The sequence below is a fragment of the Pinus tabuliformis genome, chromosome 9, assembly GCF_031772625.1.
Source record: "Pinus tabuliformis cultivar Carrire ecotype Pingquan chromosome 9, CPIR1, whole genome shotgun sequence".
Lineage (NCBI taxonomy): Eukaryota > Viridiplantae > Streptophyta > Pinopsida > Pinales > Pinaceae > Pinus > Pinus tabuliformis.
The window spans coordinates 1136153626-1136171363 of NC_142307.1; positions in this window are offsets into that span (position 1 = coordinate 1136153626).

The following is a 17738-nucleotide window of genomic DNA, read 5'->3' on the forward strand; positions in this document are numbered from 1 at the left end:
GCGTGTTCAACCATGGATTGACAAGGCCTTCACCATTATGGCAAATATCGAAGGCAAGCTCACACATATGCAGGGGATGTACGCGTTGAGGCAGGGATGCACTCCTGACACAGAGGATTTGGAAGAACGAATGAAGCAGGTTCAACAAACCATAGAACAGTGCGTTGCAGACCTCCGAGCAACATAGGACCAACTAGAAGGACTCTGCGCCAAGATCGCTGTGTTGACCGAGTGACTTGAGGGCGAGTCAAAATGTTTTTGTTGGGGGTCTGTCGGGCATGGAATCCCCCCATAGCATGTTTTGGGGCGCAAAGCCCAAGTTTTGGTCAAATAATGTTGTAAGACTTTGCGAATTATGGACGCGGAACGCGAAATGTATGTTGAGTCATAGGGTTGTCCGCCCTAAGTTTTGTAATGTAATGTCGGCCTACCCATGGTCTACGGACCATGGGATTGTATAAATAGAGTGAGACTCTAAGTTGTAAAGAGAATAAGAGATACATGGAGAAATGAATGGAGTCTAGAAGATAGCAAGCATAGAGAGAAAGTCTAAGTGCTTTGGGTCGTAGTAGTAGGAAGAGACTCTGCAGCTGAGTGCGTAGAGGCCTAGTAGAGTCCGTAGCTAAGTGCGCAGACCCCTGTAGCTGATTGCGTAGGGAAAAGTCGAGTCTATAACCAAGGAAGAATAATAATAAAGAGAATTTTGATTCCAAATCTTGTGTATCCGTTCTTGTGCTATTTCTGGTTTAATTATATTGTTTTCTTTATCGCGTGCACGTATATGAATGATGAACACTATTAAATATAACTAGACACATACTGATAAGCTAAGTGATCAACTAATATCGAGTTAATAGTAAGGAATTGGGTAATAACACGGATTGGGCCCTGAAGAGGGCTACGCAAAGATAACATCGTAGGCTGCGAAGTACTGATAGGTGCATGTAGCGACGTGAGAGTAGGGTCAAACTGTAGACCACCGAAAATCATCAGACATCTCCAGGGTGCAGAACCCTGGTTCTAGCACCCTCCCATATTACTTCGGGTGAGACCTCAGTCCACGCTCCATGGACTATTGCTGAAAGGGCTAGTGGTACTAGGATTTGTTTGGCTAAATCACCTTTGAACCTGGATCAAGCCCCTACAAGCCAACACCTTGTTCATAGGTGGTCTTATAAGTTTGAGCTCCCAATTGTCTTAAAAAACGTAAAGTGGCAATTATTTAACCTCCTTATTTTATAATTTTATTTCCTTTTTATTAAGGGTCCTCCTATGTTGTAGTTGCTAAAGAATGAAATAATCTCAATATAATTCATTTTGGTTATCTAATCCAAATCATTCTGCAAAATGGGTGTCTTCTCTATGAAATAGGAAGAGTTCTAGATGATACTAAGGTCCTTCTCCTAGACAACTTAGGATTGTGCCTCCTCCAACCTATGAGAGGATTGTTATATTGTACAAATATTTTTGGTTTTATTAAATTATATAAGCGTATTGTTACCCTCATGAATAATTATATTTGTTTTTAATTTCTCAAGTTCCCCACCATCTAACCTTTAATGGACATTTGGAAGTAATAATGATAGCATTATTTAAGCAAACAATGCACCAATTCCAGCAGAGACTACCCATGCATCATTTGAGAGAGAGGTATAGGCTGCATGTGCTTTTTGAAATTTCATCTAGTTATGGATCTTTTTAATGTTGAAATTTTGATTTCATGAGCAAATAAAAATTTTATTGTATACATGTTTTGTCTATCTTACAATGGTCCCTAGTAGATAGGTTCATCCTACATCTCCCCTATCATAAGAGATTGAGGTGCATAAATCAACCTAGCGGAGATAATTAGATAGTACAACTCCTTGGTTAGGGAGAATGAAGGCATTCAAGGTGACAATTTTGCCTCATTATTAGTAGCGTTCAATAGTTAATGAGATTCTATCAAAGGGTAAGGCCACATAGTGCATTTTGGCATAGTATTATTAGGAGGAGGGGTGAGGTATTGGGGATAGATAAATAGGATGAGATGAATTATTTAACGAGTGGATGTGATGACATGGGCATGTTATTTTATATTCCTTCTAATCACATAATGATCCAACCACTTAAATTGTGACATTTTATGCTTGAGGTTACAACACTCTATGTTTATGATAGATTTATCAATGCATGGGGCATGTTTCCCCAACCATTATTAGGTTGCATTATATTTTGTGATATTTTACACACACATGGTGATTTTATGTTACACATGAAACCTAATTATACCAACAGACCGTCACATTTTTATGATCCTATTAAGGGACATAATTATGATCATCCTAAGGCTTCTAAAGACCCTACTAACATACAACATCCTACGAGATTGTTACTATTCCTAAGGAGGGATATCATTTTACCTTAGGAGTTATATGACCCATCTAATATCAAATTTGAGGTGAGAGATGCGATGCCATATATCATGTGCACTACATTAAGTAATGTTTTAATTTCTTTATCTAGTGATAGATCTAAACTGCCACCTATTTTAGGAAAGCTTAATGTGATTTCGGTAGACGTATTAACACTTAGTCAATTATGCCATGGGTATTTACTCTGATATGTTATTAGTTGCCAAGATATATATTGTATTATATGAGAGATTTAAGCCCTATCATAAAGGTAAGTTATATCTTTGTATAATTATGTGTGCTTAAACTATCTTTATTAGTTATCAATTAATCATGGGACTACATGGGCAGTTTATGCATGAAGTAGTCTTATTTTGTTTTTATAACATAAAGATATCCACAATGGTGGATGATCTTAACTTCAGTACTTTGGTTTCTTCTTGTCCACATATGACACACAAATGAGACACGATTAGTAAATAGCTTAATTATAGAAGTTCCAATATGAATTATGTGTGTTATATTTATAATTCATTATTTTGTTCTAACCGTCTTCACATGTGCCACATTTAGAGTGTAGAGAGTGAAGGCAAGGGGCATTGAAGAAGATCATAAATCTAAGCCTAAGTCTAATTCTAAGCTCAAATTCCCAATTGATTAGGTACAATTTGTGAATCCATGATCGAATTGAACATATACATTAATTTTTGGAACAATGATTATTATTTTTTTATTAATTAAAGAGATTACTTTTAACGTCATCCCACAAAGTTCTATGTATAAGGAGTTGTTAATACTACACTCATGTGGGAACATGTAGGATGCAACAACTATCTTCATGCAATCCCATTAAGGATTCTAGGATTTATCGCATTGTAACACCCTCATCCCACATCTACCCAAGTAACCAACCAATTGGGGTAAACGTGTGATGAGAATTTAATATGATATGATTTGACTCCCTATGTGTTAGTTAAGGAAGTGGAACTGACACGAAACACACCACACAAACCTTCCACATTAGCAACATAACTACCAGGAGCCATCCCAACCACTCAGGTAACCAGTCGTTGAGTCCCACTAAAGTTTTAATGCATCAAACCCTTAGACGCTCCCTTGATATGGACCAACATACATCCAGGAGGCTCTAGAAGCTCCCACAACAAGGGCAAGTGAGCATCCGAGGATTTGTTTTCCCAGTGTTTTGCATGTGACTTTAGTATTTGTGCCAATTTTTTAGGCCCAAATCCTAGGTCACTACCTAGAACTCAATGAAACCTTCATAAATGAATTTAAAAAACACAACAATGATACATTTGCAAAAACATTGACTAGGACTAGACTAGACGGCTACTAACAATGGCAGGCATTTCGTCAAACATGTCACAAACATGAAAGCTACATGTCTTAATAGCATAACTGAGCATAGGGGCCTCATACTTATCTGAGAATCACTAAGAAGCACCGATGCTTCAACACATTAGCTACAATTTCATCTATTAGGCCATAGATACATTATTCACTCATTTACAAGTAAAAACATGATGAGAGCCATACATAGCCATTGTCATAATACATGTTCATAACCAGCATAATAATAACAGAATTACCAAGGAAACAACATCCATATACTGCACATATGAACCAGTATAATACTCATGAATTAACAAGGAGAAATAAATTCATATTAACGATGCAAAGGCCATCCAGGTTCGGGATTTCCATAAGCCACCCAACCATAGACATGGCTGAACCAAATATCTTTTCAACCAGTCACCGCCATGCCATATTCTATGCATGAATGTGGTATCTCATAAAACACATCAATCAAAACCATCCAGGGCTTCCATAGGCCAACCCACCTCAACCCATAAAACAATGATTCCACCTCACGGTCGGACATTGCAAACCATCACTAGATTGATCTCTACCCAAGCCTTCTAGAGCTCCAGAGCATTTGTACCAACCAAGGTTATAGGACTAGTAACTCAACCCATAGTTTTTGTCAAGCTCCAAAGCGTTTGTCCAACCAAGGTTGCGATACTAGTAACTCAACCCACCAAGGGTTGCATAACCTTTGTCCAATCAAGGCTCCAGGTCTAGTAACTCAGCCCAAGCTCTTACAGGGCTCCAAAGTGTTTGTCCAACTAAGGCTCCAAGAACCAGTAACTCAACCCAAGCTAAAGGAAACATGATAACCAACTAGAAAAACAAAGATAAGAACCCAAAACACCATGGATATCCATGAAATGGTAAGGCTAGGAAAATTCATTCTCAATCCAGGCAATCCTCCATGCCAATGATAGATCATGACAAATAAACCACATGCATATGTCATGCATGCCAAAAATAGTGAGGAAAACATACATACAACTCGGTAACTGCAAACAAAACCCATTAGAGTTGTTGATCACAATGTTCTATGCTTTCACGCTCTTCCTTTGCCTTCTCGCTCCAAAAATCCAAGTATGAAACACTCCTCCAAGAGTGTTCCAAGAAACTCTGTGTTCAAGAGTATGAAAGAGAGAATATAGAGAGAGTTCCAAAATTGAAGTTCCAAAAGTCTAGAAACTGATCCTTAGAAGCCTTTTTATTAATGAGGCATTTATTTTCTTCATTTTCCATTATTTTTATTCATTTTCCTCCTCACATGCAACTTGTGACCTTTCACTCCCATTTCTCCTAATTTCCATTATTTTCATAAATAAATGTGCCAAAATTCCACTTTGCCTTTTCAAATCCTTTGCCATTTCATTTTCCAATTTCCTTAGCCATTAATTAACAACAAGTGATCCCCATCACTATGCTTTTGCCCAACATTCAGCTTGGAATATGTTTCCTGTGACCATGTTTATTATTTTTTCTTTATTAACTTTTATTACATGGATTTTTTACCAGGGTTGTTACAGAACCCTCCTCCTTAGGGGAATACAGTCCTCGGTGTTCAAAAACACCTAAAACCAACAAGGCTGTTGTAAGCAAAACACACTACCCATGGAGATTTATAACTTCGGTGTTCAAAACACCTAAAAGTGCTTCATCAGGCCCAAAGTGCTTCCACCACACTTTAACCAGCTTGGTTTCTTAGTTTTGGAGCATGAGAACTTTTCTCTACAATATAAACTAAGGTTTCGGTTGGAATTCTCCATCTAGATCCACCTACAATACACACCAGCAAATCAGATGATAACCATGTTTAACATACTTCTTAAGCAATGACTCATGGAAAACATCATGGACTTTTATTGTTGGAGGTAGTGCAAATCGATAAGATATTGGCCCAATCCTCTAAAGAATCTTGAAAGGTCCACAAAACTGAGGTGCCAGCTTGGAACATGATCCAATACACAAGGAGATCTTCTTTGGTTTGATGTGCAAGTACACTTGTGCCCCAACCTGAAACTCCTTAAACAACCTGTTTTGATCTGCATAACTTTTCTGCCTATCCCATGTTGCTTTCAAATTCTTCTTGATTACTTGCATTTATTGTTCCATTTCTTCAACATTTATATTCCAATCAATACCATGTTAACTGGATCACTCCAACTGATGGGAGTATTGCAACTCCACCCATAAAATGCGTCAAATGGGCTCATCTCCAAATATTCCTAATACCCATTGTTGTAACAGAACTCTAATAGTGGAAGATTGATCCGAGTTGACTCAACTCCTAGATTTAACTAAGATTTTTTTCTTTCATGATGTGATTAGAATTTCATTTAAAAGAGAATAAAGAAACATATATGCGTGTTGTAAAGAAGAAGTAACATGACAAGAATTAGCAACATAAAACACAAGACGTTGATAATGGAGTTCGTCTAGGAGGGACTACGTCTCCAGGCCCCAGTGTCAAGATGGTGTAGGCCACTTCATTAAGCACTAGAAAGAGTGATGATGTACATGCATTTGTTTTTTCTTTATCATACAAGGAATCTGCCCTCACGCAGGAGTGACTCCAAGAGATGTTCCACTGCAGGAACTCTCATTCAAAAAAATGACTCCTATCAGCATGACATAATTTCACGTATGTTAATAATGAGCATCCCGCCAACATGGCATCAAAGAGATCTCAATTGAAACATACATGGCGACACATGAATATCCCTTCAACATGATGACAAAGGGATCTCAATCAAAACATGACAATAAGTACATCTCACATCAAGAACAAAACAAGATCCCTCATCAAACATCAAACAGGGATCTATACAGCACAATGCATCTCAAGCAAAGAGACAAAGAAGTACATGATCAACTGCATATACCTCACATCAAGGAGTTATCTGAAGAAGAAGATGATAAACTGCTGGATCTGGTTGTACGATCAATCTCATGGCATCAAATATCATGGAAATCACTGCTCGCCCATTGAATGCTGATACCTGCACTCCACTTTGAAAACTAGCCGAAAAATGAAATGATCAAATGGAAAATCTGATTGCATCATCAAATTCGTGGTGTTGAATAGTGTAAAATCGACTGTCAAATTTCTAAATTCTGACAAAGTGAAAATCTGGGGCTACATGAATCTTTTAGATTCCCCTTAGATTCCTCAAAGATTCCCTCCTCTGGGTCATCTAAAGATTTGCTGCTCAAATCAAAATTCTGTGTACACCGTCAAGATCCTCGCAAAATTTTAAAAAGAATGAGTATGAAGTTGGTTGCATTCTGACTTTGGTGAATTTCGACCTCCAAGGAATTTGAAAGATTCCCTCAAGATTCTTGAAGATTTCCCTCCACTGGGAATATGCAAATCTGCTACTCAAAAGGTGAATCCGACCTTGCCATAACGTTCCCTGTAAAAATCTGAAAAAAATGACTGTAAACTTGATTACATTCTGATAAAAAGAATTTTTACCTCCTAAAGAATCTTAAAAATTCTGCGTGATAATACTCTAAGTATCTCCCTCGTTTTCTGTGCCCAAGGCGGACCCCTTTTGCGCTACCACAACTCCGTTTCGAGTCCATTCAGTTCTCCGTTCACCCCCTGCCCTCCCCATGCAAATGAAACAAAGGTTTATATATGATTTCGTGGGCGGAGTCAACCAAGAGGCCATTGTGCCTTTTGGTTAAAGTGGAGACACCAAGGCAAGTAGGTCGGGGAATTAAATCCCAACTCCTCCAAAATTATGGAAGCAATGATTTATGGTGAGTTAAGTTTTCTTGGTTGGCGCGTTTTTTTTAATTGTCTAACAGTTAGCATATTAAAATAGTTGGCCGCTTATCCAACTTAGTAATGACATTGCATTGAACCATATTACATATTTAGCTTGGTGAACGGTTATATAGTATTTCGTTGGTTTTTATTTTATTTTTAAACGAATGTTTGTTATGCTAACCTTTCACTCTAATCTTTCGATATAAAATTTTTTTGTTATGCCATTTAATATGGCTTTCCACGTTCATGTTTTATGAAATTTATATATATATATATATTTATATGATTTAATATATGGTTATAATAATCATATTTGTATACAAAGTTTTTCTAATGATTTTTGTTTTTATATGGGTTTAGATAACATATATTATTTTATTTTTTTTGTCTTTTGCAGAGTAAAGAAACCAATGAAAGGGTGTCATATGTCAATGGCTGACAGGCTGCCATGTGGGTCTCATATGCTTACTGGGATGCCATGTGGCACACTGTGGACCCCTCTTTTCCCCTGTCATGTCAATTTTTAAAGAGGTCTATCTCCTCTATACGAGCTTGGATTTGAGTGTCGTTTGCACCATTGGAATCAAGGCGGTGAGTACTTCGATTTGGTACTAGTTTGGGAGCATTATGACCACTTTGAATTTTGACCATTTCTTAGCCCCCTTAGGTTTCTGCATGTATCTAGAGCCACTTGGATCAATCCTCCCCACTGAGGAGCTTTGGTCCTCCAAACGCATGAAAAATAATCTGCAACTTCTTTGTACCTTGTCTACACTTACAAGTGTCTGATAAGTCATCCTTCCTTCTCCTTCACCTTTTTCCTTCGAAGCCATAAGCGATGAGCCGACACTTGCAACCTCTGCAAACCGGTAGAACAATTATGAAAATAATATGCTTGACTTACAAGACCAACTAATGACCCAAGCATTCCATACTTGCCATGATTTTATAACACATACTCGATGGTCAAGTTTAAATCAAAATGGAAACAATACCCCAGCTATGAAAACTAGGCGAAGATATCATTGTTACTTCAACAAGTGATGGAAACACAACATCACTTTCACAGTTTAAAATGCATCACAAAATAAGACAATCCATCATTGTTGCTTAACAGGTGATAGAAAACACATCATCACTTTTACATCTTAAAATGAAGCAAATGATTTACAAAAGCATGACCATGACAAGATAACATATATAGAAACCATTTTTCACTTATCGTTGTGAATGGGTCACCCCCCTGTGGTGGCTTTGTTTGTTGAACAATTGTTTCACCTAGTTCATGCACCGACGCTTTATCTTTAAGGCGCTGCTCTGGATGGAGCCTCCAACATGTGGCTCTTTGATGACCACTTATGTCACAATGACTGCAATAGGTCTTCTTCCTCCAAATCTGCTTTACCTTCTTATTTGTCTGCTGTTGAGAGAGTCTTTCACGCCTCATCCTTTTTTGTGTTTCCATTCTCTTCCAGCACTCAACAAAAGTATGGTTATGTAATCCACAAAAAGTGCATGTTTTTCGATGCCATGTTTTACGTTTATCATTAACAACATGAATGTAATCAAAATGAACATTCGAATATCTAGACTTGTTATACCTTTCCTTACTGTCTCTGGTGAAAGTATGGTGATGAGAGCTTGCCTCAGCTCTTTCCCTGCAATGGGAACTACCATGGGATGATGGTGATGTGTTCCCATCATTCTCTTTCCTTGAAGATTTCAACAATGTATCGGAAACATCTGACACCTTCGAGCATTCTCCTTCGGTGTATCCCAAGCCTGCAAATTGAGGTTTATGCACAACCTCCAATGGCTGAGTTATGCCTTGGCTTTTAATGCCAAGTACTTCTTCCCCCTTATACCTCATCTTGGTACGGAGCCTCATGCTTGTCCCTGTAATTGGTACCTCCACATTTCCAACCGAAATCATACTATGTGAAGATGAAACTGAAGGGAATTCAACATCTTTTTCCTCCATTTTCTAGTTGGAAAGAACTGATGAGGGCTTCTCATCATCTATTGTTGGTGGTTCGTTAGCTGTCTTGGTGCATTCCCCAACTTCCTTCCTGACATACCCAAGTTCTCCCTGACAAGGTGTTGAAGCCCCAAAAATCGGGTCTACAACAAGGGGGATACCCACCCCGTCCGGACTTTCATTAGTAGCTCCTTTTCCATTTGGTATAGTGGGTCCGACTGGGGATATGGGACCAGTTTCCCAATTTATGTGTGTGTGTGTTGAGATTTGATATTTCCTTTCTAAAAGTTCGTAAGTGAAATGATTTTACTTTAACTCTAACCTAATAACATGAAATTATATTCTAATAAGCAGAAATATCTAATTCTACACTAACCCGGGGTGTAATCTTTCCGTTATGCGATCTAAAATTATTTCAAATAACAATTGATAATAAAGATCATTCAATCGCTATGAGAAAAGAATTCAATAAAGATAAACCACTTCGTATAAAAAGTTAGACGGAGCAGTTGTGAAAAACATATCGCATAATAAGCTACTCATACATTAAGCATAAATAAATAGCTATCACCGTACAGAAGTGCCAAATGATAACTTAAGCATTCACGCATCAATATATAAACAACTGAACATAAATACCACTTTAACAGAAAGGAAGAAATAGTTAAAAGATAGAAGTACCATTTATAACTAGTTCTACTCATGAGCTTCAAGTGATAATGATTTATCTCTTCTTAATCCAACATCCACTAAGAGTACAGAAGTGCAACATCATTAGTAGATATTAAATGCAGATATCAATAAATCTTGTTCCATTCATTCATCAAAACCTCCTCGAAGGGTGCAAAAGTGCATGTTCTGAGGACAAATTTTTGACAAATTTTAGGACCCTTCTCTAAATGCATGAGAAGGGTTTAAATACTACTAACTAAATCTAATAGTAACTTATTACAAAAATGTAGAATATGGTTTAAATGACCGTCCTCATTTCAGGCAAAAATAAAGCAAAATTAATACTAACATTGAATCTAAAATTAAAACGAACAACTAACTATTTCTGCATCTGTTCCTTGAAATCGCAAGCGTTCATCATTTGTTTGAGAAGAGTCGGTTGGCTGACTTCCGACTTTAATTGTCCTGCGAAAACGACATCGGCAAGAGCTGGTGCCATCTTCTCGACATAGTTGATGATATATTTGAGAGTCATGCATTGGCTATGTGGTTTTACCAAATATACCCCATAAGAATCCCAATTCAACTTAGTGAATCTTTTGATTGATTCTGCTTTTTCTTGAGCCTTATGTCTCTAGCCTGTCTGCAGTTGCTGAGCATATATACATACCATTTTGAAGATATTTCTGACAAATACCACTGGTTTTAACATTCAAGTTTTACTTTTCTTTTCTTTTTTCTTTTTTTTACCTTTACCATTGCTTTCTTACAAATTTCCGGGCTTACAGGTGACTGAGCAATTAGAGGTTTTGCCTTTCAAGAGGTTTTTCTCAACTAGGCGCTAATCGTGCATCAGAAACTGCCTACATTTCTTGATCTGGGCTTCCCTAGTGCAATTTTTTGCCTCTTGCGCGCTTTTTGTTAGCGGATATAAAGCTTAAATTTTGTGAAAATAATGATTCTGTAAGTTGCTGACACTGAGTCTTAAATTGTCTGTTTGTGATGTCAGCACTATCCAATACCCATTTAACCATGTCCATGTATGGAAGAACTTTGGGCCTCGCCGCTATTCGGTGTAAAAATGAGCAAGCTAGCTCTGTAATAGACGCCTCAGAAGACCTGTGTGAGCCTGCAGTGGTTGTAACCTCCATTATTTTGGGATTCTCTTCCTCAAGTAGACTATACATGCCTTCACAAGTAGTAATACCAGTATCTCTGTTACAAGTGGTGTCTGTATACAAGGGCGTCATTTCTTGATCTTCGGAACTCGGAGCTTTGCCTTTCTTTCCCATAGTATCCTGAATACTGCTTCGTATAATTCTCTATTCTTTGTTCCTGCAGTTTACAAATGAGGTGAGAATCATGATAAGGAAAGGTGACAGGAAAGCTTTAAATGCAGAAGACATATAAAGTATACCACCTTACGTGAAATGGCTCTTCGATAAGCACGAAACCCTATTTCATTAATGATTGGAAACTAACTCATTAATTAGCATTAAAGCGCATAACCAAGTCTCAGTTTATGGAAAATACTTTTTTGAACGAGCTGAAACATTTGCGATGAAGCGATTTTGCGATTTGCTTCGCAATATTGCAGATTGCAGATTGCAACATCGCAATATCGCAACATCGCAGGAGCATAGCATATGACAATCATCCGTTAATGTGTTTTCCGAAAAATGCGATTTGCGATATGCACCATTGCATATTGGCAGTTTGAGGTTTTTCAGCGTAAGTGATATTTGATGCATGCGATGCGATGAAGTTTCGCATCGCGATCTTGCAACCTTAGAATTGTGTTTGTAAGGAGGTATCCATTATCCTTTTTGCGATGCGATATTTCTTAAGGAGTGATTTTATTCTATCTTATCATAAAACTTAAGCTTTTTTAGATTTTTCAAAGATATTCTCCTAAGTTTATGAAGGTAAGTTTTATTGAAAAAGGAAATTCAAGCACTAATTGATTTTAAATTTTTTTGACTAAGTGTCCCCACTTATTTAGTATTAGTAATAACACTAAATAAGAAGGGGGGTTGTTGCTGGCCACAACACAAGGTAATTCATATACTTTGATGGAGTTGACAATGACTTGGCCATTAATGCCCAAGCCTTTCACTTCATACCCCATTTTCCTCAATAGTTTGGAGCCAATTCATGTGGTATGATTTTCAAAAAAAGCGAAATCATCATCAGGAAACATACATGAAGACAAAGAATTACTTTTTACCTCACATGGATCACGCTACAGATTTTCCAAGGCCTCGTCCTTAGCTTGCAGCTGTCGTAGCAACCTATGTTTCTCCTCTTTCTCTTCTTGTAGAAGCATCTTCAATTCAACGTTATCTTCTTGAAGACTCTAGCTGTTGTGCTTCAGTGCTTCCAGGGCCTCTTCCATGGCTCACAACTGAATTTTTAATCATTGCTTTTCCTCTGTCTCTTTTCATAGAGCTTCGTACATTATTTCCACTTTTTGGGAAATTTTGAGCCTGGTTTCACACATCGCTTTGTCATCCTCCATCACTGCACATTCCATTGTTCATGCTCATAATTCACATCCACGTAATGACCGCTCTGATACCAAACTTGATCCAAGTTGACTCAACTCCTAGATTTTAACCAAGATCTTTTGCTTTCGTGATGTTATTAGAATTGCATTTAAAAGAGCATAAAGGAACATATGTGCATGTTGTAAATAAGAAGGAACATGACAAGAATCAACAACATAAAACACAAGATGTTGATAACGAAGTTCATCCAGGAGGGACTAAGTCTCCAGGCCCCAGTGTAAAGATGGTGTAGGTCGCTGCATTAAGTGCTAGAAATAGTGATGATGTACATGCATGTGTTTTTTCTCTATCATACAAGGAATATTCCCTCATGCGGGAGTGGCTCCAAGAGATGTTCCGCTACATAAAATTTTATTCAAAAAAGGACTCCTATTAGCATGACATAATTTCACGTATATGAATAATGAGCATCCCATCAACATGGCATCAAAGAGATTTCAATTCAAACATACACGGTGACACATGAGTATCCCGTCAACATGACGAAAAAGGGATCTAAATCAAAACATGACAATAAGTACATCTCACATCAAGAAAAACACAAAATCCCACATCAGACATCAAACAAGGATCTATACAGCACAATGCATCTCAAGCAAAGAGATAAAAAAGTACATGATCACACTGCATATACCTCACATCAAGGAGTTATCTGAAGAAGAGGATGATAAACTGCTAGACTTGGCTATACCATCAATCTCATGGTGTCGAATATCATGGAAATGACTGCTAGCCCATTGAATGCTAACACCTGCACTCCACTTTGAAAAGTGGCTGAAAAATGAAATGATCAAATGGAAAATTTGATTGCACTATCAGATTCGTGGCGTCAAATATTGTAAAATCGATTGTCAAATTTCTGAATTTTGACAGAGTGAAAATATGGGTGCTACAGGAATCTTTTCGATTCCCCTTAGATTCCTCAAGATTCCCTCCTCCAGGTCATCTGAGTATCTATGGCTCAAATCAAAATTCTGTCTGCGCCATCAAGATCCTTGCGAAATTCTGAGAAGAATGAGTATGAAGTTGGTTGCATTCTGACTCTCGTGAATTTCAGCCTCCAAGGAATCTGGAAGATTCCTTCAAGATTCTCAAACATTCTCCTCCGTGGGAATTTGAAAATATGCTACTCAAAAGGTGAATCTGACCTCGCCATAGCATTCCCTGCTAAAATCTGAGAAAAATAACTGTAAATTTTATTACATTCTAATAAAAAGAATTTTTACCTCCTAGAGAATCTTAAAGATTCCTCAAAAAATATGTATGAGAATATTCCCTAAAATATTCTAGGCCTCTACCTCGTTTTCCATGCCCAGAGTGGACCTCCTCTGCACTGCCACAACTCCGTTTTGACTCCGTTCAATGCTCCATCCTCCGTTTGCCCACCCACCTGTGCAACTGAAAAGAAGGTTTATATACGATTTCGTGTGCAAAGTTAACCAAGAGATGGTTGTGCCTTGTTGGTTAAGGTGGAGACATTGAGGTAAGAAAGTTAGGAGATCAAATCTCACTTCTTTAAAAATATGGAATCAATGATTTTATGGCGTGTTAAGTTTTTTTGTTGGCGCGTTTTTTAATTGTCTAACGGTTAGAATATTAAAATAGTTGGCCGCTTATCCAACTTGGTAACAACATTGCATTGGGAGTTGTCTATAATGCGACTTTTTGGAGATTCCAGTGACAGAATCCGGCGGAAGAAATTGAGGTTAAATCTTGATTTGTTGCAGTTAAAATGGTTTTTTAACTGCATATTTGGATTCAGCACCCTGAAAAACCCCTCGGACGCTTTGATTGTGCATAAACTAGCTATCAAACTTACGATTCCAATAAATTGCTGTAGGATTTTGATCGGAAAAACCCACCGGAAAGGCTTCCAAAAAGTCGCATTATAGACCACTGCCATTGCATTGAGCCGTATTACATATTTAGATTGGTCAATGATTACGTAACGACATTGCATTGAGCCGTATTAGATATTTAAATTGGTCAATGATTACATAGTATTCTGTTGATTTGATTTTTTTTTTTAACGAATGTTTGTTATGCCAACCTTTCACTATAATCTTTCGATATAACAAAAGTTTGTTATGCCATTTAATATGGCTTTCCACGTTCATGTTTTATGAAATTTGTTATATGTTTTTTTTTTCGATTTTATATGATTTAATATATGGTTATAATAACCATATTTTTATATAAAGTTTTCTATAATGATTTTTGTTTTTATATGGGTTTTGATAACATTTATTGTTTTTTTGTCTTTTTGCAGGCGTAAAGAAACCAATGAAAGGGTGTCATGTGTCAATGATTGATGAGCTGCCATGTGGGTCCCACATGCTTACTGGGATGCCATGTGGCACACTGTGGGCCCCTTTTTTCCCCTGTCGTGTCAATCTTTAAAGAGCTTTATCTCCTCCATACGAGCTCGGGTTTGAGTGCCGTTTGCACCGTTGGAATCAGGCGACGAGCACTTCGATTTGGTACTAGTTCGGGAGCGTTATGACCACTTTGAATTTTGACCATTTCTAAGTCCCCTTGGGTTTTTGCACGTATCTGGAGCCACCCGGATCAAAGATACTCTTCCCACTTTTGCTACTAATACGTCACGTACTTTTTCAACATGTCCTCCAATATCGTTTTGACCCTTTATGTCTATCCATTTGTTTGCAGATGATAAGTTGTACTGAAGGACAACTCTATGCCCAAACCTACAAATAAATCCTTCCAAAACTTGGAAGTGAGCTTCACATCCCTGTCGGACACAATATTCTTTGGAACTTCATTCAATCTAACCACATCTCTAATTAACACCTGTGCTACATCACTAACTGAATACGTAGTCTTCATTGGAATGAAGTGCACAACCTTTGTGAACCTGTCCACAACAACCATTTTCAAATCGTGTTGTCTATATTTCTTGGGAAAACGATGAAATACATGGAAAGACCCTCCCATTTCCACTCTGGAATTACAATCGGCTATAGAAGTCCACCTAGATGCTTACACTCTACCTTTACCTGTTGACAATCTAAACATCTAGCCACAAACTCTGCCACATCCTTCTTCAAATTCTACCAATAATAAAACTTCTTAACTATAGTCAATGTATTCTGATAGCATGGGTGACCTGAATATGGTTTCACATGAAACTCCCTCAAGATCACTTTCTTGAACTCATTGTTGTCTTGCACATATATCCTGCCTCTAAATCTGATAAATCCATATGTCGTGAGACAATAGTCCACATCTTGTACACTTGCACCTATGCCTGTACTTTGTTGTAACCTGTGCCTAAGATCCATGTAACTGACATCCTGATGACCTTCCTACAAGATCCTATCCTATGTATATGTCCATTAGGAACTCATAGTTGCAATATGATTTACCTATATCCACATGTTAAGAGAATCTATGGCCTTGTTCTCCTTCCTTTTGATGTATCCGATCTCAAAATCAAACACATTGATTGTGGCCAACCATCTAGGTTGCCTAGTGTTCGGATTCAGCTAATCAAATAGATACATCAATCCATTGTGATCACTCATCAATACAAACCTCTTGCCAAGAAGATAGTGCCTCCACATGTTCAGTGCATGTATGACCGTTCCCAGCTCAAGATCATGCATTAGATAGTTTTTCTCATGCTCATTCATTTTTCGTGACTAATACCACACTACATGTCCTTCTTGCATAAGGAATCCACCAATTCCTCTCTTGCAAGCATCTATACAAACCACAAATTATTTGTCTGGATTTGTGATCTTTAACACTGGACCATGTGTCAACAACTGCTTAAGCGACTCAACACTAGCCTCACACTCCTCTGTCCATTCAAACTTCTTACTTTTCCTCTGTAATTATGTAACAGGATAAGAAATCTATGAGAAGTTCTTAATGAACCTCCGATAATAACCTGCCAATCACATGAAAGATCTCACCTCATCTACATTTCTAGGATCTCACCCCTCTAAAAATACGGAATCAATGATTTTATGGTGCGTTAAGTTTTTTTGTTGGCACGTTTTTTAAATTATCTAACGGTTAGAATATTAAAATAGTTGGCCACTTATCCAACTTGGTAACGACATTGCATTGAGTTGTATTACATATTTAGATTGTTCAACGATTACATAGTATTCTGTTGATTTATTTTTTTAAATGAATGTTTGTTATGCCAACCTTTCACTATAATCTTTCGATATAACAAAAGTTTGTTATGCCATTTAATATGGCTTTCCACGTTCATGTTTTATGAAATTTGTTATATGTTTTTTTTCTTTCGATTTTATATGATTTAATATATGGTTATAATAGCCATATTTTTATATAAAGTTTTTTTTAATGATTTTTGTTTTTATATGGGTTTTGATAACATATATCTTTTTTGTCTTTTTGCAAGGGTAAAGAAACCAATGAAAGGGTGTTATGTGTCAATGGTTGATGCGCTGCCATGTGGGTCCCACATGCTCACTGGGATGCCATGTGGCACGCTGTGGGCCCCTCTTTTCCCTTGTCGTCTCAATCTTTAAAGAGCTCTATCTCCTCCATATGAGCTCGGATTTGAGTGTCATTTGCACCGTTGGAATCAAGTGACAAGCACTTCGATTTGGTACTGGTTCGGGAGCGTTATGAACACTTTGAATTTTGACCATTTCTGAGTCCCTTTGGGCTTTTACATGTATCTGGAGCCACCCTGATCAAAGATACTCTTCCCACTTTAGCTACTAATGCATCACGTACTTCTTCAACATGTCCTCTAATATCGTTTTGACCCATTATGTCTGTCCATTTGTTTGCAGATGATAAGTTGCACTGAAGGCCAACTCTATGCCCAAACCTGCAAATAAATCCTTTCAAAACTTGGAAGTGAGCTTCGCATCCCTGTCGGACACAATATTCTTTGGAACTTCATTCAATCTAACCACATTTCTAATTAAAACCTGTGCTACATCACTAATTGAATACGTAGT